We start from the raw sequence: 27,485 nt of genomic DNA, 5'->3' as shown, positions 1-27,485 counted from the left end.
CTGACTAAGACATAGGCGCATGGGGATCCAAAGGATGGATACACCATAGGTTTCCCCGCCACTCCCCTGTGGATGGATATCTGGGCTGTTGCCTTTTTTTGCTTAGAAAAAACATTGCTGTAAGGATTTATGAACGTTGTCCCACCATGCCCTGTGCTCCCCACTTGAAGTACTTAGGATAATCTCATCTAAGTATTTCTGTGAATGGTTCTTCAATGAGTCTCTCCCCTACCAAGCTCTGAGATTTCTACGGGCTTGTGTCTGTATGTTCATGGGAATATCTCCCTGCCTAGTTCAGTGCCTGGCACACAGTAGGACCTCGGTAGGTAATTTTGTATGAACAACTAAAGGAATAAATTACTGAATGGACCTATGCATAGCTGTGTTTGCGTCTGCAGGGTGCATTTCTAAAAGGAGAAACGCAGGTCACAGGGTGTGCATATTTGTGCACAGGCTACCAAGTTGTCCTCCGAAAAAAAATGAAGCAAGGTGAGGGAATGAGAAGGCTGGTTTCGCCACACCACAAGGAAGGGACTTTGGGGGGACATGACAGTATAGTTGTATTCCATTTAGTTCCACAAAGGGTGCGGAGAACTCAGTCATGGATCTTCCCCGCGCCGCCCTTGAGGAATTCTCACCTGCTGCCCAGAGAAGAAAGGAAATATGAACCTGCTTTGCCCCGGCAGGGGAGACAGCCCCCTCCCCAGCCTCCGTGTGTGTGGGCGCTGCGTACTCCCAGCTGCGCCCCACCCTGCCTCCAGCCCCTTGGTCTCCCACCTGCCGGCAACCAACAGTTAAAGATGCAGCCTTTGAAGTCTATGTCTGCCCTGCCAGCTTTGGTGTGGCAGCCCTGTGTCCTCTCCTCAAAGGCAGAATAGGAGCAACACACAGTCTTGCTTTAAAACTGGGGATTATGCTACAGCTGGACAGGGCTGGGAGCTCAGGCAGGAGGCCAGGAGTTAGGTGAGCAGGAGATGGCCCACAGGACCACTCTGCGCCATGCTAAGTGCTTTCTTGTGGCCTAAGGGATGGCTCTGTGGGGTTTCATGTGTATGTGTGTGTTGAGAATGGGAGTGTCCTAGACGCACAGGTATCATATGTCTTCCTCTGTGGGCATCCACCCCAACCTTTAAGGAAGCAACGGGAAGACCAAGAGATTCAAGGCCTATGGCTTGGTTGGCAGGCAGGAAACAGCTGGCGTTCCCCATCGTTTAGGCTGAACCTCTCTTGGATAACGTGTCACATTTTACCTTTCACTCTCTCATTCAACAAATATGAATGGAACACCCGCTATGGGCCAAGCACTACTCCAGCGACAGCACTATGAACAGGCCAGATAAGGTCTCTGCTCTCATGAACTTTATATTTTAAGAGAGAGCAGACTGTAGGAGCACAAGCAAATAACTGAGCTAAATAACTCCAGATGGAAAGTGTTTTGAACAGAATAAAACAGGCAATGTGTTCGAGAGAGCAGTGGGGACTTCCTCTAGGCTGGGTGGTCAGGGGAGGCCTCCCCGAGGAGGCAGCATTTGAACTGGGGCTAGAAAGAGGAGATGGAGCCAGCCCAGTGATGAACTGGAAACAGACTGTTCCAGGAGGAGTGCAGGACAGGTGCAAAGGCCCTGACACGAGAAAGAACTTGGTGCTTCATTTTGTGAAATGAACTTGGTGTTTCCTCGGTTTCAATGGTCTGAAAGATGACCAGAACTAGAATATGGTAAGCCAGGGTTAGATCAGGCAGGGCCTGGTGGGCTGTGGGAAAGGGTTTGGATTTTATTTTAAATGCAGCAGGAAATTATTTCCTTCCTTGTATGCAAGTAATTGTTGAACATTCATTCATTCATTCATTGACTCGTTCATGCAATCAGTCAACTGGTGAGTCAGTTAACAATCCTTTTCTGAGCACAAGTGCAGGGACTGGGGATATAGAGATGAATGAGAGACAGTCCCTGTCCTCGCAAATCTCACAGCCTGGTGGGCAGAGACAGCGTGGACACAGACACAATCCGAAGGGAAAGCAGAGGGATGTCCAAGGGGCTGGGAACCCAGAGCAGTGAGCATTGGCTTCTGAGGTGGGAGGATCAGAGAAGACCTCCAAGCATATACGGTATATTTGAGCTGGATCTTGAAACACCAAGCACCATGCTGGCACATCCAAGTTCTCTGTATATACTCATTAAGTGAAAGAAGGATGGGAGAGTGGAAGAGAAGGAAGAAGGAAGGACGGGAATTTGCCAAGCACTGAAGAGAGAAAGAGCTTTAGAAGCAGAAGGAACTATCTGTACAGTTTTAGCAATGGGGAACAGTGTGGGGAAGGGGTAATTCAGTCTCAGAGGAGATGTCTCAGAGGTAACACATGAGCAGACACTTCCCACCTCCTGTTCTGGAACTCCTACCACGTATGCCACATAGTAGGTGCACATTAAATGTTGACGGATGCAGTGGTATTTGCTGCTATTTGCTAAATATTTAAGTTTCTCTGCTTTTGAGGCATGTGCTAGGATTGCACTTGTCTGCCGTATGTAAAATTAGTTATGGTTATGTGACTTGCCTTGGCCAGTGAAATAGGGGCAGAAGTGATGTGAGTCACCCCTTAACGGAAGCTTTAAGAACCAGTGAGTGATTGGCAGTGTCCAATTCTCTCTGTTCAGCTATCACAGAAGCACAGAGAAGGAGCCTCCTGAGTATGGGTCCCTGAGGGTGGACAACAGACAGTAGAGTTCCCCAGCCAACTTACAGTGTACATACGGAATGAACCACGGAGATTCTGGGGTGGTTGTCACTGCAGCAGAACCTATCCCATCCTGACTGATAGAAGGAGTGTGTGAATGGAGCCGAGGGAAGATTTCTGAGGTAAGGCAGGGGCATGAGGCCCCTTCAGAAGTTACGGGTGTGATGAAGCTGTCAAGGAATGAGTCATCCCAAAGCCCACTAAAAATATTTCTTGAGAAAAGAATGTTGAGGCCTTGCTCTTAATTTAGCCAGTCAAAGGGAACTGGAGTGTCCCTTCAGTCACCCTGACCTCTGGCAGGTTTTCCCTCTTCTTCCTTCCCAGCAGCAGCATTTTGAGCTTCCTAGGATCATACCTGTAGCGTTTGTTCATCCCATTGGGTCATTCGTTGTTTCCCAGCCATTTCTTGTGACCTAGTCTGTGCTGGACCTTGTGCTCTGGGCAGAGAGAGAGAAAGTGTCCCAAGCAGGAGAGACTGAGTTGGCTTCCCTGATGTCTGAGCTAGGTGAGGGAGAATGGACCAGAGTTCACCCAATGGAAAAGGCAGGAAGATATCTCAGGCAGCAGGATCGACATGTGCAATGGTGCAGGGTTATGAAAGAGAAGTGAGGCTCTCCGTGGGGCGAGAGGGTTAGGCATGGAAAGCTCGTGAAGGGTCTTGAGTGCCAGACTGAAGGATTTGGACTCTGTCCTAATGTCAGTAGGGAGCCAGCAAAGGTGTTTGGACAGAAGATGGGCTGGGAGAGAGGTGAATTTTGCTGTAAGAAGCACCAGGCAGGGGTCCACCCACTCTGACTTCCCACTTTGGCCTCTGGCAGTGCAGCCCCAGAGAGACCAGTCTCTGCTCTGTTTCCAGTATCCCCATCACGTTACTCAGCCACCTGCTGCAGACCTCGCTATCTGCCTCCCAGATCACAGCAGAGCCCAACCTTTGCCCAGCTGATAGCATCTTTGCTTCCCTCTCTGCCTAGACAGGGGCTTTTTAAACAAACAGAATTGATCAACAGTTCTGAGTGAAGCATCTAGAGCCCACAGACCCAGATTCAAGTACCAGTCCACCAGTTTCCAGCTGGATGACTTTGGCAAGTGAAGTAACCTCTGTGAGCCTCAGTTTCTTCATCTGCAAAACGAGACTGACGATTGTCTACATCTCACAATGTTGTCGAGAGAAATAATCCAAGGAAAGAATTTATTAGGTGCCTGGCGCATGGTAAGGCTCAGTGAATGGTAGATGTGATTATTATCAACAAAGTGTGACATCAGACGGGACAAGAGTAATGTTTAATGTGTGTGCAGTGCTGGGAGGGTGGGAATGTTACTTTTTCCCACCTATGTTTACAGCAGTCTTTGGACTCTTACAGCTTGTGCCCAGTATGCCTTGAATCTCCTTGAAGGCCCTCATCTCCCTGTGTCCTGGAGGGCGCACTAGCCAGGTGGGCAGTTTGCACCAGGGACGGCTACCTGAGCACAAGGTCTTGGATCTGCGTCACTCTGTCTATGAACCCTGGGCCAGGGATGGGCAGCTTTGAAGGGCAGCTACAAAGGTCCCCCTGCCTCTGCCTGAGATGGCCAGGTCTCCACAGGGGACAACACCCCACCCATTTCAGAGGATGTCTGTGATAAAGGGTGTTAGAGATGCCAAGTGTGCTCTGGAAAGTTCCAGAGGCTGCTTCTGGAATAAGCCTGGTTAAGGTGGGCACAGAACAGACTTTCGGCTTTGGTCATATCTGGATAATTGGGCTAAATTTTTCCTTAGGACCAGAGAGGAAGGAGCTGGCCTTGGTTGTGTGTCTACTGTGTGCGGGAATCTCAGCACGCTTGCAAGTCAGTCCTCTAGTCCCTGACTTACAGATGACAACTCGAGGCTCAGAAACAGAAACAGCTCAGAAACTTGTCACACAGCTCTAAGCAGGGAAGCCAGGTCCACCTGACCCCAAAACCCAATGACTTTTATTCCTATAAACCTAGGGGGGACATGTTTGAATGCCTCTTAAGGGGTCCCTTCCGCCAGGCTAAGCCCTGTTCACACTCTGTTTTCAGAGAGTAAATCTGATGGTGTCACCCTCCAATCCTCACCCTCAATCTGCCTGAAGCCTTGCCACGGCCCGCCTTGGCCTACAGGTGAAAGCTTTCTTAGGATGGAGACTCCCTAAGCCCTTGACTGGCTGACCCCACCTCCCAGACTCCTCCAGCCCCCGCCAGGCACCTAGTCCTGATCGATCCGCCGTCCTCCAGTAATACGTCCAGGCCTTTGCCCATCTTCTTTCCTCTGCCTGCAAGACTTCCCTCCACAAAAATCTCTGCCTGGAAAACCCTGACTTTTCCCTCTCGGCAAAGCTCCAGCCTCACCTCGTCTGGGAAGCCATCCTTGGTGCTCCCACAAGAACCCCTCTACCCTCAGCCCTCTAACGCTCTCCGTCAATCTCTGTTTAGGGCCTTTCTCCTCCACGGGACCATAAAGCCCTGGAAGGCCAAGGTGCTTATATGCCTCCAACTCCTAGCCCAGGAGCACACAGATCTCTCAAGCAGATATTAATCTCTGTACGTATGATTTTTCTCCCCAACAAGGGAGGCCTGAAGGCTATAGTGAGGGCACATTATTCCAGGCAGAGTCATAGCTAACAGTCACCAAGGCCCCACTCTGACCTGGGTCATAGCCAAGCACTTCACGTAGAATCTCTCATCGACTCCACACACCTTGTGAGGAAGGTTGTTTTTTTCATACCCTTTTTACCCAGAAGAAAACTGAGTCCTGGAGAGCTTAGGCATCTTGCTCAAGGCCTCTCCAGCTGCTTAGTGGCAAATCCAAGATTGTGAACTGAATCTGAATGTCTTCTTCTCATGCGTTTATTTGATCTATCAAAATTTACTGAGGGTCTGCTCTGTGCCAGGTACTGGGGACACAGCCATGAATGCTAGATAAGGTCAGTGTGTGTGTGTGTGTCTGAGTGTGAGTGTATATGAGTGTGTGAGGGTGAGTATATATGTGTGAGTGTGTGTGTGTGCACATGTGTGTGTGTGTGATGGAGGATGCAGGTGGTGACCAGGGTGAGGATCAGGGAAGGCTTCCCACAAGAAGTGACGTTCAAGCTGAGACCTGAGAATGGTAATGGTTAGGTGAACAAAGGTGGAGGCGGGTGAGTTCCTTGGGGGGAGCAGCCGAGGCGAAGGCCTGGAGTGAGACAGAGCTCAGTGGCTTGGAGGGGTTGGGGGCGGAGGCAGGGCAGAGGCTGGTGGGAGACAAGGCTGGAGAAGGAGACGGGGGTCTGACCACGGAGGGCCTTCCCAAAAAAGTCACCTCATAGATTTTTAATGACTTAGAAGCTCAGTGCCCTTCAGGGCAGGAAAGAGGATTCTGTGCATTCGATGTTGTGGGAATCTCCTGTGCCCAGAGCCCTCCTGAGAATTCCTCTGTTAGAAGACCAGAGAAGGCGGACCAGAGGCGGGCAGGAAGGCAGTCCCAGCTCTCAGACAACTCTGGAGTGGCGTGTAGTATCTGCTGGGTCCTGGACCACAAGCCAAGCACCCTGAGTTTGGACCTTGGGGGCTGACCTGCTGTGTGGGCCTGGGCGAGTCACTTCACCTCTCTGACCCAACAGTTATTCTCTGTGAAATAGAGACAAACCCCTATGGAGGTGCCCTAGAAATGCTTGCCCCTTCATTTCCTCCTGGAGAGAGCAGCTTATCTTGCCCAAGAGGGCCAGCTCAGGATGGAATAAAACATTCATTGGACATGCTCTGATTCTTTGCAACTCCCAGCAGGCAGTAAAGCACAGGGCGGAGAAGCTGTCCCTGGGACGCTCTAAGATGAAAGTGTGTCCGCCATAAGGAGCAGCTCCCTACTGGCCTTGTATAGACCCTCTTTGCCAGCCTCCGGGCTGCCTCTCCACTCTGCCCAGAGGCCAAACATGCCAAAGGCTTCTGTTTTTCCCCACCTTTTCACTCTGCCTCTGCACCAAGGAGAGGCTGATAAGCCTGGAGCTGCCACTTTCCAGCTGCCTGTTCCTGGCCAAGTTGCTTTCCCTGTCTGAGCAGAGTGGTTAAGGGCACCGGTTCAAGGTCCTTCCTAGCTGTAAGGCCTGGGGTGAGTCTCTATGAGATTCATTTTCCTCACGTGGAAAACGGGAGAAATAATTACCACTGTGATAAACAGACAATGAATGGAACGCGTTCAGCCTGGCGCACAGTGAGCACACAATAAATTACAGAGCATGGTTTCTTTTGTCTTTGCCTTCTAGTCTAGGAAGAGTTTCCGTTAAAAGTAGGGGAAATGTCAGCTTAGGTTTTTTTTTATTGTGGTAAAATATGCATAACATAAAGTTTACCATGTTAACCGTTTTTAAGTGGCATTAAGTACATTCACATTGTGCAATCATCACCGCCATCCACCTCCACTTTTTCATCTTCCCAAATTGAAACTCTGTACTCAGTAAACAATCATTCCCCATTCCCCCTCTCCCCAGCCCCTGGCCACCACCATTCTACTTTCTGTCTCTAGGAATTTGGCCATTTTAGGTACCTCATATAAGTGGAATCATACAGTATTTGTCCCTTTATAACTGGCTTATTTCACTTAGCACATGTCCTCACGGTTCATCCATGTTGTAGCATGTGTCGGAATTTCCTTCCTTTTCAAGGCTGAATAATATTCCACTGTATGTATATCCCATATCTTGTTTATCTATTCATCTGTGAATGGACACTTGGGCTGCTTCCATCTTTTGGCTACTGTGAATAATGCTGCTATGAACGTGCGTGTACAGATATCTGTTTGAGTCTTTGCTTTCAATTCTTTTAGATATATACCCAGGAGTGAAATTGCTGGATCACATGGTAATTCTATGTTTAACTTCTCTGTACTGTGTTTTAAGGCCTCCGTTTCATTAAACAGGGCCACCATGGCCAGATAGAGGCTCCTCCTCCGCCCCTCCTCCCTTGTCCAGCACAGAGTCAACACAGGCTCTGCCCACTGCCAGGCTTTAGTGCCCAACCCAAGCTCCTCTGCGCTACACTGACCTCCACTGTGGTGGGTGCAGTTGGCGTGTTCCTGGCCCTCCACTGACACATGGCGTCCAGCCATCCCTGGCGGGGCAGCTCCTGCCTCTGGCTCCCACTTCAAAGAGGAATTTAGGGCCCACCTCCTGTTTCCTGGAGCTCCCGGGATGAAGCTGAAGCCCTGTGGCCTTGGAGCACCACTGTCTGGGAGGATTACCTCTTCCCACTGCCAGCCCAGAGAACCGCAGCCCCAGGGCATCATTGACTTCCCAGGCACACCAGCCCTCTGGAGTCTGCACCCAGGCAGGTTAGTGTCCTGGTTACAAGCATGGGCTTTGGGATCAGACAGATCTGGGCTTGAGACCTAGCTGTGGAAGTTGCTAAGTATGTAACTTTGAGAAAGCCACTTCTCCCCTCCGAGCCTGTTTCCTTGCCTATAAAAGAACCTAGTAATGGACTCTGTTAATGGGGAAATTGAGCAAATGCATGGAAAGCCCTGAGCCTTCTGCCTGGCACAGAGCAAACGGTCAGTAAATGGAGCTGCATGACCGTGGTCATCACCTGGTCAAGCAGGAGACTGAAGGAGGCAGAGCTTCCAGACGGAGGGGTGCTGGGATGGTGAGGCACTTCCGAGCAGGGTTCTCAGGGTCCCAGCTAAGGACACCTGGGGGGAAGATTCCAGACTAGCCAAGCCAAACTCCCCTCCTCCCCATGGGCCTATCTTCCTTTAAATTCCCTTTCCTTATTGTGAGTCGAAGGTGAGGAGCACCTACATTTATAGACTATCATTGGTGCGCAGAATTGTGTCTCATGGAAAAAGGTGTCAGTTCTTACAACTTAGTTTATCTTTCTTTAATTGAGTAGAATTTTTTAATAGAAAATCGATCCTGTTTTTTGCCACTAGAAAGGCACATACAGGAGGCAGCAACATGGAGGTTGCTTCCTCATCTTTCTTTAAATCCCTGTATTTGAACAGGGCCTTAGTGATCACACAATTTCCACATGGTGTGTTGGTCATCTCAACCCACTTTACAGATGGTGAAACTGTGGCTCTGAGAAGTGAAATGGGCGCCATAGAGAACTGGAGTTGGAAGTAGCTCTTTCTGTCTTAGGTGGTTCTCACCCAGCACATGTTGTGGGCCAGGCACAAGGCCTGGGAGATGGTGATGACGCGGGGCCACCCTCTTGCTCCCTACCGTGTTTGCAGGATTTCTTCTATCCTTGGCCTGGGAGAAGAGTCAGCTGCTCTGCATCTCTGACCCTCCTTGCCCCCACATGCTGCCCTGGACTGGCTCCTAGGGTTCCTAAGTGACAATTAGGTACATTGTGGCCTGGGGTGGGAGTGTGGGACACTGCCCTGCCTCCCTCAGAGCTAGTCCCACTCCAACCCTTGGCTTTCTAGTTCCCTTGAAGATAAACACGATGATCCCAAAACTTTCTATTCTTGCCTCCAATTGTCCTTAGAGTCTTTGCCACTCCCATCCGCACTTTCAAACTCTGTCCTTTGCTACTTTATATAAGCTGAAAGGCTCCACGTGAAATTAGAGTGCAGGTGAGGCCTCCAAGCTTGGCAGGGCCACATGTCCCCTCCCACATCGCTGCCCCCTCCACTTCACTCCAGCTACTGCTGACCCAGGGCTCCCTTCTCCTTAGCTGACACTATGGGTGTTTTGGAACAAGACATAGGAGTTTATATTTTTCCCTGCCTCCTCTCATCTTGTAAACCCCATCTTGTTGAGATCATTTTGGATACTTATTATACGGAATGTGCTTCCACAGAACAGCGGTCTCCATGAGGGCAGGTACCTCTCTGTCTCCTTATCTGATTCTCGGTTGTTCCGCAAGGCCTCGCTCGGTCCTGGCAGAAGAGGCACTCAAAAAAAACTGAGTTCTATCATCCAATATAGTTTCTGGTCTCCCTTCCTCAAACCATCTGCCAATGGGACAAGCGGGCCATCCAAGGTTTAGCATCATCACCTGTGACTTGGATGCGCTGAACAAGACCCAGCATAGAGGAGCTAGGGTACCCCACTGGAGGTCTCTTTTCCAGTCAATCCCCTTTCATTATGGGTATTTAACTTCCTAATCATCTTTGAATCTATCCTACGGCTTCTCTGTCCTGTTTACAAGAAGACCGTGAGAGGCTGGACTCACTCTCTCCCTCACACCCTTCCAGATCCACCCATCTGGTGACCCTGGAAAAGAAAGAAGCCAGGCTGATCTGGCATGACTTGTTCCTAGGGAGTCAGTGTGGGGCCCTAGGAATCACTGCTTTCTCTTTTAAGTGCTCTCACAAGCCCCAAGTTTTCCAGAATCTTGCTCAGAGTAATATTAAGCTCACCACCCCATGCATTTGAAGAATCTCTTGGCTTCCAGATTTTGAAAATGCAAAGCACCCTTGTCCATTCCTTAGGCCCTTGGCTCTTCTCTGGTTCTCCTAGATTCCCTAGGGAGCCAGGACAGTGACTTGGCAGTACCATGTGCAAGTTCTCTCATTGCCCTGGAATGAATTCCTCCCAGCCAGGAAAGTTAAACTTCCGTGCCTCCTGGTGCCCTCTCACCACTGCCTCCCTACTCCTGGCCTCCTGTTTCCATTCAGCAATATTCATTCTGGTCTTTCTGATCTGCTGATATCTTCCTTGCTGGCTGAAGTAGGTTGAGCAGTGACTCCCAAAAGGATATGTCCATGTCCCGGACAAATGAATGTGATCTTATTTGGAAAAAAAGGGTCTTTGCAGATGTAATTAAGTTAAGACTCTTGAGATGAGAGCATCCTGGATTACACAGGTGGGCCCTAAATCCAATGATAAGTGTCCTTAGAAGAGAAGAGGAGAAGACACAGACCGGGAGGAGGAGAAAGCCACATGAAAATGGAAGCAGAGATGGGAGTTATGCGGCCACAAACCAAGGAATGCCTGGAGCCACCAGAAGCTGGGAGAGGCAAGGCAGAATTCTCCCCTACAGCCTTCATAGGGAATGCGGCCCTGCTGACACCTTGATTTCAGACTTCTAGCCTCCAGAACTGCGAGGGGATAAATTTCTATTGTTTTAGGCCCCCCAATTTGTGCTGATTTGTTACAGCAGCTGTAGTAGCTGTGGAGACCAAAGCCCCAGATCTGCCTGCTCCTCATCATAAGCTCCCTTTGGGATGACCACACCAGCCTCCCCTGCGGCCTCCCTGCCTCCAAGCTCATCGCTCCATCCCCTCTGCTGTACCATGACTGCCAGAGCGATGTTGCTAAAACACGACTGTGTCACATTCCTGTTTGAAGCCTGTATCAGCTAGAACTTTCTATTCCAAGTGACAGAAAACCCAACCCAAACTGGCTTACACAAAAAGGAATTTATTGGCTCATGAAACCGAAAAGGCCAGGGGCTAGGGCTAGCTTCATCGCAGCCGCATTTGGAGCTGAAACGATGTCATTGGAACTCGTTTTGCTCTGTCTCGCTGCCTTCTGCTCTCTTGGCTTTGGTTTCAAGCTCTGCATGGCAGTGAGATGGCGGCAGCAGCCCCAGGCCCTACATTCTGTCAGATTAGAGACCAGCAGAAAGGTTCAAAGACCTCTCCCAGGTCTTCAAGCCAAAGCCCTGGATTGGCTCCCCTTGGGCCTGTTTGCCGGTCCCCTCAGCCAATCACTGTGGCCACAGGAATGGAATGCGCTATTGGCTTAGGTCTAGGTCACACGCTCCTTCTCCCAGGGTCATGGAGGAGTTACCTCTACCAGAACCACTTGGACTGGGAGGGAAGAAGGGGAGAAAAGGAGGAAGACACAATCCCCAAAGAAAAGTGCTACCCAAAGTATAGCAAATGCATGCTGAGCAGACAAAAAAAAAAAAAAAAAAAAAAAAAAATCAGTAAGTGTCCACGCAGATGCTCTGCAATGGTTCCTGCCAGGGTGCATCAGGATCTGTGGCCCTGGTCTCCAGCCTCATCTCAATTCCAATTCACTTGACATCTCCAGGCATATCCTGCCGTTTCTTGCCCACGTGCGTTTTTTCACGTGGCGCCTTTTACCCAGAATATTCTTTTCCCTTTCCCCACACCCTTCATCTGACTAATTCCTACTCCTCCATGAAGATTCTGCTCAGTTGGAGGTTTTGCTCTACTCTGGACCCCAAACCATCTGAAGTGCATCTGTGAAGGCCCTTACCCCATTGACTGAACTTGACTGCTCACGAGTCTGTCTCCTCTACTGAACTCTGCACTCCATCAGGACAAGGATTTTTTTTTTTTTTTTTTAACAAATGCATAAAGCCTCTTCCAAGGGCCAACCACCATTCTAAGCTCTTTACAAATATTAACTCATTTAGTTCTCAGAATAAGCACACACAGTAGGTTCTATTCTTAACCCTACTTTAAAGATGGGGAAATTGAGATGCGGGGGAGGCGTATGCCTCATCTCTCTGTTTCCTGGGCCCAGCCCAGGGCTAGGCACATGGTAGAAATTCAAAAACTATGTGTGTCTCAGGTTGTCTCTCCTGGTTGTTGAATCTTACCACATGAGGCCACTTCCTCAGATTTTCCTTTTTCCCAAAGATGCCCATATTCTGGGTCTTTCCAGCCTGGAAAGGGAGTGTTGAGAGGCAGCCTCAGCCAGAGCAGCTCGGCTGACATCTCTCTGGCTCTGCATCTGGTGTCCAGGCCAGAGACCCACGGGCTGGCACAGAAGCCTGTGACATGAGGAAGAGACCTGAATCTGGACCCTTTAGGCCCATGAAATCCCTGCAGTTAGAGGATGAGCCCAGGAGACTCCCAGGCGGTCCTCTGCCGCCCCCACTGCAGTGCCCCCTCCCCCTCCACATTCCCAGGGCCCAGTCCAGGGGTCCCGTTCTGATAGTCACTTACCTGAACAGACTCCTGAGGACCACTCTGTCCCCAGACCCCAAACCTGAAGCCTCCTGAGCTTTAACTGGCTCGAAATGAACACATGTGTGTCTTGTCCTCATAGCAGGCATTATTTAAGACCAATGAGTCTCCACCTCGGCAGACATGCCCGGTCCTTCCTCTTCCGTCTCTCTCTCCCCACTGGCTCCTGTTCCCATCCCTCCTCCATCACCCTGTCCGAGTTGCCTCTTCCTCACAGGCTCTTTACTCTGTGCGGCCCTGTCTGACTGTCCATCTCTGTCCTTGCTTTGCCTCTAACCTCTTGTCTCTTATCCTGGTCTCTTCCGGTCTGCCTGTCTCTCTTTCTCCTTGTCTCTTTCTACTGGACTCTTCTCTTCTGTGTCCCATGGTTATCTGTCTATCTGTTTCTCTCCTGGCCTCTCTCTCCCCATCCTTGGTTACTTGGGATGTCCAGAAACGGGCCTGGGACCTCTCGCTTTCTCATCAGAGTGAGAGAACCCCTCTGTAGCAGGGCAGCCCTGGGGCCTCCCACCCATGACTCTCTCTCACTCTGTGAGCCTCCTCTCTGCTCCCCCTGCTCCTCAGGGCTCCTCTGCCCAGCCCAGGGGGCAGCAACCCTGAGGGCCACACAGGCAGGGTGGCCGTCTGCTGCCCTGAGGACCCAGGCCGCGGCGGCTTCCCTTAATGAGCGCGCCTTCAGCGACACATTCATTATTCCTGTTCGGTCGCTTCGAGTCAAAACTGATTAGTTACACTTACCGCCGCAAAGATGTAATGATTTTATTGTTTATCTTCAATTTATTTTGATTAACATCTCCGTTCTTTTCATTGCAAGTGCAATTAGGTGCAATCTAACAGCGACTACTTTAATTTTGTTGAAATTAAGATGAATAAGTGACGGCTTATGGTGCTTTGTTTAACAAATAAATCATAGTTAAGAGGGGTGTATTAGTAATAAATGAAAAAAGACAGCTTTATTAAAATGCATGGAGCCAGCCTCTTGACGTACATCCAAAATCCAAATCTGAATTCCCAAAATCAGAGGGAGCTGAGGGTTGGGAAGACCCTCACCGCCTCTCGCAACGGTGATCAGAAGATGACAGACGGTGTGGTTTGGTTTGAGGTGGCTGAGCAGGGAAGAGCAAGGAGCACCATGACCCCTTGTGAGCGGGTCACACCTTGTCAGCCACCGCCAGGAGCCCAGTTAGAAACCAGACGGGAAGAGAGGCCTCATCCCCCTACGATGGATGGCTCGATGGCTCAGCTGCCAAGCCCACACCATGAATTCTCCCTGGGAACCCACTGAGGGCAGGGGGCAGGTTCCCCCCACCCCTGTGGTTCCCTAGGGAGGTGGGGGAGCCCGGTGCCAAGGCTGGAACCCCAGGGCAAGTCTCTCAGTGAGATCTCCTCCCCGCTGGGCTGAGAGGGACTTCCCCATCTCTTGATTTGGAAACAAAGTGCAGAAAGTCAGTGCTGGAAAGTTTCCCGTGTGAAGTTTAAAAGCGCCTGTGCTGAAGAGGCGGGCTTTGAAGCGGCTCGCTGGGGCCCCTCGGCAGGCTCCGGCGAGTCAGAGGGCCGGCCTCGCCTCAGATCCGCTGCGCCAGCCTCTGCAGGGCTGGGAAATGGGAATTGTTTTTAAGCTGAAAAATTACTCGCGCAGCTCACTCCTTTGCTGTGGCTCTTCTTTTGTTCTCAGTCGTCTCCTTCCTATGCTTTCACCTCCTCTTTTGCTTCCTCCTTTTAGTGAAGAAGAGCAGGCTGACCTGGGTTCAAATCCGGATGCAGGCTCTTACTAGCTGTGTGACCTGGGGCCAATGACTTAACCTCTCTGGACCCCAGCACTTACTCAGAAAAGGGAGGGCAATAGTACTCATGAGGCAGAGGTCTTAGCCAAGGTGACTGCACAAAAGCACCCAGCACCTGCCTGGCTTGGAGAAGCAGCTCCATAAGCACCAACTCCTTCCCTCTCTACAGATCCTCTGTCTCCTGTCTTCTCCTGTCTGTGTATTGCTACTAACTAGATCTTCCTAGGCAAGTGTCCTCATCCTTTCCCTGGGCTCCCTTAATTCCTACTTATCCTTCATCCTGTATTTATCCTTCACTTTTCTCTTTCATCCTCTCGACTCATGTTCCCAAGGCCCATCTTGTGCCAGGTCCAGGCAGTGTGCCACACACTAAAAACCGCACCAGGGGAGTAAGCCCAGGATGGGCCTGCCCTCAAAGAGCTTCCAGTCCCATGCCCCAGGTCCCCTGTGGGACTCCTTCATAATGGTCATCATGGACCTGTGTCTTCAAGGTGTCTTCCTCATAAAATGAGCGCTCTGTGAAGGCAGGGCAATGCCCTGCCCAGAGTCTGGCACACAGCAGGCTACTGATCGTCCCATTGAACAATAAATGCCAGCTGAGGACACCTGTTGTGCTGAATGTAAGGGCACAGAGAGGAACCAAGCCTGGTTTGTGGTCTAAGGGGGTCAAGGCTCAGGTGGGGGCACAGATGCCAAGGCAGGCAATGACACTGTGGGATGGACAGTGCTGGGACAGGGCAGGGGAGGAGACAAGAGATGACAACCCCCAAGAAGGACCAAAGGCAAAAGACATGTATGGGGACTGAATCTGGCTTCCTCCTTCCAGTTCAGAAAAGGGGAAATCTGGACTCAACCGGTTCCCATGAACTGAAGCCCAGACTCCTCCTCACAGTCTACAAGCCCTTCTTTCTCTGGGTCTGGCCCCACCCACTTCTCCAGCCTCATCCCTCTGCTTCCTTCTGCTCCAGCTTCCCGGGCCTTCCCACTTGCCATGCTCCCTCCTGCCTCCTAGCCCTGGCATAAGCTGGTCACTCTGCCAGGAACACTCTCCCTTTAGCAGTCCCTTCCCACTTCCTGGACCCACCCCTGACTTCAGGTCTCACCTTGAGAAAGCCCTTCCTGAGCCCCCAGCCCAGGCCAGGCCAGTTTTGGTCTCACTGCACTCTCTATTCTTCCATGGCACTCACACAACTGTCATGAAATAATTATGGAATTGCTCTTCACAGTGTGTCTCCCCAGCTAGACTGCAAATTGCATGAAGGCGGAGACCACGCCTGCCTTGTGAATTGCTGCATCCCCAGTGCCAAGCAAAAAGCATGAATAAAAGCTGGACAGAATGAATGACCTACCACTTTATGCCTACCATGGATAAGCCTAACTACAATCCTAAAAAGGAAGTGGTTATTATTCCATTTTACAGATGAAGAAACTGAAGCTTAGAGTGATGTGACTTGCCCTAGGCCGCACACTCAGTAAGTGGTCTTAAACCCACATCTGTCTGACTCTGAAGCCTCGCTCCATCCAGGAAGCATCTTTGAAGCTTAAAAGCCATCTATGATGTGTGTGTGTGTGTGTGTGTGAAGGCTAGGAGGAACAGGCTTTCTCCTTCTCGGATCTAAGGACATGAGAGAGCATTGCCCCTCTGGTTGGTGTCAGTGAGGGAGGAATCAGCAGGTGATGAGGCCCGAGATGTCAGATCCAGCTCTGATATCTGCCCTGGGGAGGAGGGGACCACAGACGCTTCTCAGGAGGGGCCTTAAGAACCCCAGAGGAAACCACGCTTGACCTTCCTTGCTGAACTGGCCATTTGGTACTTGTCCCCGCCCTGGAGGCTGGCCACAGGGATTTTGCGGGGCACACGTGGCGCCCAGTGAGCCCTGATCGCCAGGCAGCTGCCACAGTGACTGTTGGATTGAGTAAGCAGCAACTCCAAGAGGCAGAACCAGAGTCATCGAGCACCTCCTGCGTGCCCCCCCGCCCCAGCCCAGCGCCCCTCCCAAACACACCGCTAAGAGCACTTATTAACTCCTTTTAGAGATAAAGAAACTGCAGCTGGGAGGGAGGAAGTGACTTGTCCGAGGTCTCAGAGCAGAGAAACGGCTTAAGCTGGATTCCAGGGCTGCTGTTCCAAGGAGGGATAGCAAAGGGAGAAAGGGGTGGAGAATGAGGGGAGGCAGAAAGAAATCAGAGAGACAGGGAGAAAATGGTGAGAGCGACCGAGGAGAGAGGGGTAAGAGAGTCAGCACCACAGATCCGAAGAGAGGAAAAGAGGGGCATTGAGCAAGAGAGCTGGGCACACAGGGAGAGACGGAGAGAGGAAGGGAGACAGTAACGCGGCAGAGACGGGAGATGGAGAGAGACAGACGGAGGCAGGAAGAGACGGACAGACAGAAGGGCCAGAGCTAGTGACAGCGACAGAGGGGAGGTGGGGGAAGAGCGCGGAGCGGGCGCGGGACGGCGGGCGCGGGCGGGGGAGGAGGCCGGGGATGCTGCGCCCCCGCCCCGCCGCCGCCCCCGCCCTGGCCGCACGCGCCCGCCCGCAGCCTAATGACCGCAGCGCAGCCCGCGCCGCCGGCCCGGGATCTGGGCGGCCGGCAGCTGGCAGCGCGGGGCCAGCCGGGGAGCCGCGAGGGCCGGAGCCACGGTGCCAGTCCCCCGGCTCGGCGGGCCCTGATTGATTTGTCAGCCGAGGCGACAAAACAGCCCCTCTCATCCGCGCGCCCCGTCCTCGGCTTCCCGGGCGCGGGGCCTCCCTCCCGGCGCCTTGCCGGACTCCGAGCCGGCCCCACAAGCTGGAGCGCCCCGCCTGCCCGCAGAGGGAGCCCCCCGCCCCCCGGCCCGGGCCCCGGCGCCCCTCCGCGGCCCCCCACCTCTCGCACCTCCTCCGGCTCGGCCAGGCTCGCCCGCGGGCCCTGGGGCTGCCGACTGCCCCCTCGCCGCCCCTGGGCACCGTGCCAGCGCCCCCAGCCCTCACCCTGCCGCTCCCCCCGAGCCCCGCACCCCCACCCCCCGCCCCCCGGCCCGGGCCCGGGGCCGCCCGCAGAGCCTGCCACACCCGCTGCGGAGGACTCGGAAAGGTAAGGAGGCGCCGAGGCTCCCCCCGGGGCCCCGGGGGCTGCGCAGGGGCGCGGACGGGGCACCGCGGGCATCCGCGGACCGGGAACGGCCGCTGCCGCCGAGCCGAGCGGGACACGCGAGAGGCCCGCCGGGGCTTTGGGTTGAAATCGTCTAGGGAGCACCCGGTGGGAATTGGGTGAAGTAGTTCCCCGTGTTTGTGTCCTGAGACTGGGGGGGGTCTCGCTCGCAGGTCCAGAGATCTCTGTCCACATCGTTTACCTTTTCAGGAATTCTTTTCCTCTCTCGCCTTCATCTTTGAATCTCTAAAAATTTATGGGACCATTTTCCTGTGTCTCTTTTGAAGAATCACCTCTTCGTCTCTATCTCAGGCCGAAGGAGTCTCTTGCATTCCCTTCCCCAATTAAGCGCATTTTCTCTCTGCCCCAATTTGGAAGGATTTTCTACCTCTTTCTCACTCCCCAATTTAGAAGGAAATTCTCTCTTCTCACAGTTTACAACCATCTTCTCTCTGGCTCTCCTGCTTTGAAGGCAAGACCCCCTTCTCTCTCACCCTTTTACCTCACTTAATCCTGGGTGTGTAGACTCAATTTGAGTTTTCAACTAGGGGCTGGATCTTGTGTTTTTCTGGTGCAGGGGCCAGCTATGGGGATCCTCACCCGAAGCAGGAAACCAGCCATCCGTGTTGGCCTCCAGGCAAAGGGCGGCTGCCCAGGTGGACAGGGCATTTGTTTCCAGAGGCCAGGAGGGAACACCTTACCCTGAAACAAAGAGTTGAGGCTGACTGAGACTGTCCCGGCCTCTTCCTAAGGCTGGAGAATCCCAGGTTCTGGGCTGAGGGGCCACATCTAACCCCCTCCCCTGTCCTTTTAACTTTAAAATAGTTTAATGAACATAGAGAGAGAAATCATTTTTTTTTTTTTTCTGCGTGGTGAGCAGTCTGCAAAGAGAAAGGGAAAACGAGGGAGAGCGCTTTAACTCTGATCCCCGCAATTAGTTCCCTGGGATTGGGAAGGGGGGCAAGCCGGGAGCCTCGGTTCTTCAGATACAAAAGCATTTAGATCGCTTTAGACCGGTTAATCCTGAGTCTGGCTCGGGTCTCTTTTGTTTCCCAACTCCATTGTGGGTTTTGTGCAGTTTCTCTCTGTTCGCGTGATTGACTAGCCAATGGATGGTAATTATCCAAATGTCCCCTCTGTCCTTTGACTGACTTCTCCGTATTATGGGCAACTGTCATGCATTCTGTCATTCCATATCATATTACACGTATTATCATATGAAGTCTGCTCCCCCCCCCCCCATATAAAGGAGGGAGGCTCGGCCCAGATGCTGCTGCTTTTAGAAGGAAGGGCCCCCAAGAAATTTGTCCTGGGCACGGGTTCGGAATACAGAGCAGGGGACTCCCCGAAATGGGAGGTTCTGCAGGTAATTTGTTTTGCTGGCTAGGGGTTGGGGGTGGTCTCTGGGGTTGGGGTTAGAAAGACTGTGCTGGGGACTTGGAGCAGGCTTGCCAGCTGGTATTCCTCTGGCCAGACCCTTAGAGCCATTTGGACAGATCCAGCATACCTTTTGGAGAAACTTAGAATCAGTGTTTTGATCCCAGACTACCAGAAAAGTCTGCAGGGCCAGGTCCTTTTTGGGGTTCTGGAGCTTAGTGGCATGTGCTCAGTATACCAGCCCTTGAGATCCCCAAATACAAATCTTCTACCTGTGGCCCTTAGCAGAACAAGTCCTTTGGTCTCTTGTCCCCGTTTGCTGCCAAGCAGACTGGGAATGGAGGAGCCAGCTGTGTATATTTCAAACCCCCCGCTAGCTGATATTGAAGCTCTGAGGAGGAACAAGCTTTTCCAATGATGCTTTTGCACAGATAAACTTAGTGCCCCTTGGTGCAATTGTGCATGCCATCACTTAAGAGGGAGGCAGGATTTATAACAAGGAGGCTTTGCAGACGGAGACTCTGGGGTCCTCTGAATCTGTGGGCAGGTCTAGCCTTTCTTCTGCTAAAATGGGAAAAAAGTGTTTTATTATTGCAATGGATATGAAGTGCCGCCCAGATGTACAGCCTCGCAGTTAATTACCCTGTTCTTCATCAAATATATGAGCAATGAATTCTCCAGGATGGGAGGGGTGTGTGTATATGTGTGTGTGTGTGTGTGTCTGTGTGTAGGTAAATAGATGGATAGATAGATGAATGCAGGGGAGAGAGAAACTCACGCTCTTTTTGAGACCACAAAAAAAAGGCAGACTATTTTGTGGGAAGCTTGATACGCTGCTGCAAGATGCTTTGAATCTTCCGATGATCAAATATACATGATCAAGCTGTGCATGTTAGGGTGTGAGGTGCATGGACGGTCAATGGCTATTGATCAGGCTGTTAAGTATTTCTGCTCAGTTTTATAAATATAGATAGATCCCAGGTGATTTAAAGAATTGGATAGTTAAGAAACTGGCATTCTGTATTTCTCTGGAGGAGGAGAAATGGCTGGTCAGTTACAGAAAACCCAAACCGTTGTTTACTCCCCCCACCAAAAAACAAACAAACAAAATAAAAAAGCCTTGGAAAATGTGAACTTCATTTGCAGGGTTGTTCAAGAATAAAGCAAAAACATCCCAAATGTTTTGTTTGGGGTCTGCCCAAAACACTCACTTTATTGAACCTTATTCACAGGCTGGGAGTTTACTTCTCTCTCTGTCTCTGTTTCTCTGTCTCTCTGTCTCTCACATGCACACACACACACACACACACACACACACACAAACACACAGGCAACCACAATTTTGACCCACACTGACATGCTGCTGAAGAGATGGGGAGAGTGTCACTTCTGGGAGTGGGGTCTAAGGTCCTTAAAACCCTTCTGGTTAGGAACAGGGTGAACCGACCACATAGCCTTTCCCAATTAACTAATTTCTCACTAATCTAAAGATCTATTTAGAAAGGTGTGGAGGGGGTAGAGGATGGAGATTTAAAGATAACCTCTAATTGGTCTGGAAATATTCACTGGACACCTAGAAGACCTCTCTATTTCTCTTTCATATTCATTCATCCCCCGCCCTTTCTCTCCTCCTCCTCCTTCTCTCTTACTCTCCTGTCTCTCTCATTTTGCCTTCCAGAAATGAAAAGTGGACTTTGAAAGGAAGGGGCAATAAGAAACAGTTGGGAAGGGAGAGGCGAGAAAGCAAACTTTTAATTTTTTTATTGTGTTGCATGGCAGTCCTATTTGTAATCATCCAATTAGCTGTTTCGTAGAAAGATCATATTCAAGAAAATGAGACTTCACCCGGGTTGGTGAAACTTAAGCACACGGACAATTTTTTAGCTGTGTTTTGGTTTTACATCTTTAAAAGACAGAGAGTGTGGATTTTAGATTTTTCTATCTGCAGAAAAAATTTTTCCAGCTAAGAGCCCCTCACTGGGAGATCTCAGGCATTCCTATTGATAACTCCCCCTTGGAAATGGAGCTGAAATTGGCATCTCTCAAAAAAGTTGATCCACCTAGGAATGGATGAATCAGTCCTCATTGGGTGGACATGCCCTTTCACCTCATTGTATCTGACCTATCACTTAATTAATCTCTCCCAGATGCAGAGCTGTTGACAATGCCAAAGATAAGCAGTATTTTGAACAAAGCAGGAAGCTTTTTAAAGAACAAGGCACAGTGAGATTTGAGGCTCTTAAAAATGTGTAAATCATCAGCATTTAGATGGACAGTTTGTTAGAACAGAGCTGGAGCTCAGAGATGGTCTCATCTTTGCTGGAAACTTTCTGTGCCTTTCTTTAACCACTGATCTCTATCTACACTCATTTTCTGCCTCTTCCCTCTCTGTCCCTAGTTCCATTCCTTTTGCCACTCCCTCTCTTTGGATTCAGACTATCTAAGGCTAGTTTCCTGAAAATTGTCCTGTGCTTGCCAGCCTTGTCTCCAGCTCTTCAGATCCTTTTTATAGCATTAGGGCTATCGAGGTGGTCAGCTCTGAAGGTTTTGGGTGACAAAATATTGACTGCATTTGCTAGTACCTTATGAAGGAGGACATTTGTGCTAGAGGCACCTTGGTGACATACAGGGAATAGTTCATTAATTAAAAGACTTGCTAATTGCTGCTTGAATTACTGTACTGAGGGAATGAAATGAGTTTGTAAAAGATGACAAGTTGGAGGATAAATTTTTTTTGCTTAAAACATTTTTATAAACAGGTCCTAGAAAATGTGTTGCTTTTACTCACGCCTCTATCGTCAACTATTCAATTGAGCTGCAATTAATGATAATATATGGTCTGGGATCCTTAGCTGGGCTGACTGATGGAAGAGCTTTGTTGAATTTGGTGCAGGTGGCACTGTTTAATAAGCACAGGAAAGAGTGAATAATGTAGTACTTGCAAAGAGGAGTGAATGCAAAAGAGATCGCTCTAATTATGGCAGCCCCCAGAAATGGAGATGCTAGCTGAAATGGCCAACTCGCTGGGAAATTCCAAATAGAGCTGATTGTCCACTGCCTTTTTTACTTTCGAGGACTGACACGGTAGCTTAAAAGTAAATTTGGATGAGCTCATCTGACTCAACACGAGCACAAATTCAAAACCTGGGTCTGATGACCTATCAGTGTTGCCCTATCAATGTTGCCTTCACCAGATAGTACAATTCAGCTCTAAAATGGGGCCCTCTGAACATTTCTTCCCGCAAGAGATTGCACAAGCTCATTACTACTAGTCTTTGTGCTTTATTGCAAAATGTCAGGAGATTTTGTTTTTGTTTTTGTTTTATTTTGTTTGAATTTCTTTATACCTGAGAAAATGAGGCTATAGGAAATCAAAGTGTGAGGACTTAAGCAAATAGAATTTCCCATATACCTGCAAGGGCCTGTTATGATTTTCATTCAAGCAAAGATAATCAATGGGACATTAGTTGTTTTAATTAATGGAAGAATAAAAATGGGGGGGGGGGAAGGGGCTGGGCTTCAGCTGAAGCGTACGTGGGAAATGACTTCTTCCTCACCTAAAGAGACAATGCCAGCTTCCCAAATAGCAGTAGAGGTTTGCTAATCGGACCAGTGGAAAGTTGGGCTGGGGGAGAGGAAAGGTCCTGCTGAAAGCACAGGGTGAGAGATGGTGGCCACGCTGAGCATTTTCCTTCCCCTGCAACCTGACTGTTCCCCTCGGAAATGTACCACATCCTACATCACCTCATAGGAGAGGAACCTTCTTACTTGGAAGGAAGGTGCAATTTGTCCTAGGAGCCTAGTATGTTTTGTGATGGTAAAATAGTGCCAGCAGCCAGGAAGCCAAAATCAGCATTCTTTAGCCTGGATTCAGGAAAGGCTGGGGATGAATTTGTGTGGGGTTCCTGAACTGGGCTGAGAGACTACTGGGTGTGCTAGATATGGGGCGATCTGTACAGTCATGCCTCCAGCAATTGTGCAGAGACTCTCATCCTCTGATTGGGGACCCAGGGAGGAGCCAAGTCCAGCATCTTTAGCCAAAAACCCCTCTTTTTGTTCTGTGGAAACGTTTATCAAATCCACCTCCAGTCTAGTCAGCGCTGGCTGGGCACCCGCGTCGATTAGTGTATGTGGAGCTCATAAAAGGTTTATGAGGAAACCTTTGCTTAGAAATAGAGTTTAGGGGTATCCTGCTGTAAGAGAAGGATGGCAGAGATGCCTTTGAATGAAGAAAGACTGTGGTAGGAAATATTCCCAGTCTCAAGTGCATGTAGATACAAGAGTTGTCAGCTAGTCAAGAGTTCAGTTGCTTCCTCCCTCATGCCTACTTTTTTTCATACAAAATCTTCCTGATTCTCCTTTCAGCAAAATCTGGTTCCCTGTGTGAGGAAATGTGTTGCTGTTATTTGTGCTTCAACCTAAGGCAGCCGGATTAGCAAAATTTGCAAAATGACCCTTCCAGGACTCAGTAGTATTCTGGGTTAGATTAGAAAGAAATTACCCTCAAAGAACCACTGTAGATATATCAACCGAAAAAAATTCGACATCTTGTTGCAATATTTACTTTTTTTTTTTTTTGCTTCCTGGTCAATTTGCATCTTTACATGGGAATTAGTAGGTTGGGAGATGCAATCAGCTATTGTGTATTTTGTTACAACTGTTTTTAAGAATAATCTGATCTGACATTTACATTGTTGACGTCGTGATTTAAGCAGGACCCAGATACAAACTTTCCCCACCCTAATCAATAATGGTAAATCCTTTTGCCGAGGTGAACAATCTCTGACCTAGTATTCATATTTCTTTTACCAATTCCCTGTAACAAAATTGAACATTTTGTCACCACTTTGAGAAACACTGCCAAACACCTTAAAACACATGTCACACGCCAGCAGCCCCTCACTTCCCTCCTCCGGGAGTTTCTACATCTGGAATCATAATCACAGATAAAAACCTTGACAAAATTGCATCTGAGCACATTCCTCTCCGCAGCCCTTACTTTCTCATAACATTTAATACAATATTAATACCTGCTACCGAAAGGCAGGCGGGAGGAAAAGGGCTGCCAACCTCCACGTTCCTGATGCATCATGTTCAAACCTGAAATTCACACTTCATGTTTCATTTTAAGTTCAGTGCATTTAACAGGGCCCTAGAGAGAGGGCCCTGGTTAGTTCCCCAACCTGCTCAGCTGACGCCCAGAGAGGCAGTTTCAGAATTGTTCAGATGACTGCAGGGAGAAGAGGAGGAGGAACCAGGCTCCTCTCAGCCCGAGATGGGCTAAGCCACTTATCTATCCAGAGACATGGGGTTCTTCTTCGAAACAACTAAGGCTCTACTAATTTTTTATTGTCGACAGTGGTGACCAGCAGATTTTCTGTAAGGTGTGACCAAGGCAATGAGCTGATTTCATAAAGAGGGAGCCATGCCTGAGCTGATTTGTGCTGACTGACAGCCTCTTACATCAATATAAAACACTCCCCCTCTGCTGAACGAGGCCCACAGGCCTGGGAAGGGGGGGTTCTTGTTGAAGAAATGGGGCTTTTCTGCCATCCCTGTGACTCAGCTTCACCCCATCTTTTCTTGGAGATGTCCACAACCCCACATTCCTGTGCAGTGGCAAGGAATCACCATTCCTCTGTTATACAAACAAGAGACAGAGCTTAGGGAGACGGGGGAAATGCAGGAAGCATACCCCACTGGGGGGTTCCTGGGGGCATGTATGATACCCCGGAAGTGGACTTTCAGATGTTGGTGGCTTTGTTTAGTGTCTGCCGTTCTCTAACCAGATTAGAGTCAAGACAGACCATAACAATCCCAGAGAGCCCCACCAGCAATGCTCCCTCCCTTTTTAAAATTTAAACGTCCAGGTTTCTGGAATGAGTAACCAGAACTTCTAATAGCAGCCTCACTGTAGAGGGACATACACCACACACACACACACACACACACACACACACACACACTCTCTCTCTCTCTCTCTCTCACTTCCCTAAGCAAGACCCACTTCAGTGAGCGAAGAGTATAATTTGCTGAATGGTGCACCCCGGAGAACAGGAGACATTACACTTTACTCAGGGAACGGAGGCAGGCAACTGGCCCCGTGAGTGTAGCCAACAGCTTTCAGAACACAGTCCTGTCTGCTTCAAGGCAGAGAAGAAACGTTGTTTTTGCCTCTTTCTTCTTTGCAGCTATTCATCCAAGAGGTTTCCCCAGACCCCAGACCCCAGCACCATCCTCAGAGTTTCAGGTCACCCACTGGCAGTGCCAAGGGGGTCCCCAGGCAGGCCGGTCTGGGGCCAAGGAGGGCGGCTCCCCCTGCGCGGAATCCTTCCCTGGTGGCTCCCAGTTCCGGCGTTTTCTCTGCCTGCCGTTCCCTCGGGGGAGATTCGGAGAGGCTGCAAAAATCTGGGCGCCCGCTCGCTCGCTTGTCAAGAAGCAAACTGTCTTCACATTCTCCAAGAGCAACATCCCTGCCTAGGAAGAAGAAGGAAGAGGCAAAATAAATAAAACCAGTTAATGTTGTAGTTAACTTGCAAATCAAGTAAATCTGTTGGTGCCGTATTTGAGAAATAAACCATCAGAGCGTCACAGCAAACACACACTTCTGAACGTCTTCATTTTGATTTAATGGTATATCAGCGTCAACTATCGCTTCCTCTGCTGGTACACACGGCCTGATGCCGCGGGAGGAGGGTGCCCATGTTTATCACCGAGTGAGATGACTAATTACACCTTGTCAATCACCGGCTATGAAGACATAAAACCAGCGCGCACAATGAAGTAGTTGCCTGCAGCGTCAATTAGTTGGCGATTCGGAGGTTATTGCGTGGCCCTGCTTTGGCCGCCTCTAATAACGGGACAGAGCGCCGGGAACGGCGCACTGATCAATCACCCTCCTTCCGCGGCTCCCCTGCTCCCGCCCCCTTTTCCCCCACCCGGCCCGGCCTCACTTTCTCTGGGCGGCATGTGCTTCCTGCCTCCGCGGCCCCGGCTCGGTGGCGCCGGCAGCCCCGGGAGCCCCGGGAAGTTTGCGCGCGGCAGCTCCGCAGCCGGCAGCCGGGAGCCCCGCAGCCTTCGGGGAGCGCCGGGGCTGGTGGCCCCTTTGTTGGAAGAGGCGTGGAGGGAGCGCTTTTGTTCTGAGTTAGTCACGGTGGCCGGCTGGAGGCTGCTACCTCATTATGCGCCGGGTCTGCTTGTCTGCGAGGAAGCAGATGGTGGGGAGGTAGGCAGCGGCGAGAGTACCCAGACCTGAATTCCGTTCACCTGTCACCTCCCACAAAAGGCAGGTTCAAGGGACTTGGGGATTCTTCTTCCCTATCTGGGGGAGGGGCGTCGAGGGGCCGCTGTTTCCGGTGCCTCCGAATGTTCCATTTACCTGCGGGTGCCTGCTCCCCCCACCCCCTGCCTTCCCCTCGCCTGCGGCTTCTCGCACCGTGTAAATGTCACTCACGTGTCAGGATGTGTTTACAGCCTGTTCCTCTCCGTGTTTAGTCTCCGCGGACAGGGTTTAGAGGTTGTGCGACGTCCCCCCGCCGCCGGGGGAAGATTAGCAAAGTTATCGGCCTCCGAACCCCGGGCAGGGGCACCCAGATCCCGCCCCGCGGCGGAAGACACAGTTTAGCCTCTTGCAGACCGGAGCGCGTCCCAGCCTGACACCGAAGGATAAGGAGGCAGACGCACCAGGCGGAAATCTTGACTGCCAGGGAATTTGGGGTCGGTCAGCAAGGCGTGTGCGCTGCTGGTCAGAGAGGTGGGGACAAAATTGTGTGCTTACACGTTTGGGGGGAGTGAAGAGCCGCAGGCTGTGTTTCCATGTTTCTTGGGAAGCCCGCGGCGAGAGTCACTGAGTACTCCTCTCCCCGCCCCCCAGCTCCTACGGCAGCCCCTCGGGTTCTCGAAAACGTATCACATCCATCCAGCCCGGGCGCGGAGCTGCAACAAGGACAGACGCTCCAGCCTTGTTACAATTTTTTTCTACCCCTTGGGCGACCTCCAGATGAACCCCGGTGACTCTCAGATTAGATTTTCATTCCCCACTTTCTTTGAAAGAAAGTGCCCCAGATGCGTCAGTAAAACATGCCTGTGTATACGTGTAGGCGTCCGCGCGCCTGGGCGCGGGCCGTGTGCAGGCGCCAAAGCACACGCCTGTGTAAACACACGCGCACGCGCGTCTTTGGGTTTATGGTCCTTCTCGCGCGTTGGGGCATCTGTGATGTGCAGCGTGTACACACATACTTGTAACTTCAAGAGTTTTTGCAAATACTCAAAACATGGCGTCCTAGGAGTGCATGCAGAGATTTGGGTAGAATTGCCTGAGGATGCAATTGTATGTATAACATGCAATTTACTGCTTCACAGATGGGTCCTCCTGCCTGGCGCTGGACACTTACACTTGATGTGCACTTGTGAATCCTACTTCTACATTCCTGCTGGCCGTGTTTTTGCCAACAGAGATGAACATGTGTGTTTGCACGCATGAAATGAGTGCATGTGCTTGGGCATTACAAGCACACGTATATTTATTTCTGAAAGTTATGTATGGTATGTGGAAAGTATGACTTTGTGCTGCCTTAACTCTGTGCTCTGTAAGATAA

At 50.6% G+C, this 27,485-nt stretch overlaps 1 protein-coding gene across 1 annotated transcript in view; it reads left to right on the top strand.

The window, feature by feature from the left end:
- Positions 1-16,772: 16,772 nt before the first annotated feature.
- Positions 16,773-27,485, top strand: part of LHX2 (LIM homeobox 2) — a 32,327-nt gene continuing 21,614 nt past the window's right edge. Inside the window, exon 1 of the mRNA XM_070518778.1 lies at positions 16,773-17,454. The gene's annotated coding sequence lies outside the window, so the exon portion shown is untranslated. The remainder of the gene's footprint in view (positions 17,455-27,485) is intronic.

This window comes from Equus asinus, chromosome 10 (genome assembly GCF_041296235.1).
Source record: "Equus asinus isolate D_3611 breed Donkey chromosome 10, EquAss-T2T_v2, whole genome shotgun sequence".
In the NCBI taxonomy this organism is placed as follows: domain Eukaryota; kingdom Metazoa; phylum Chordata; class Mammalia; order Perissodactyla; family Equidae; genus Equus; species Equus asinus.
The sequence above is the reverse complement of the archived record's forward strand: the minus strand, read 5'-3'. Positions and strand labels throughout refer to the sequence as shown.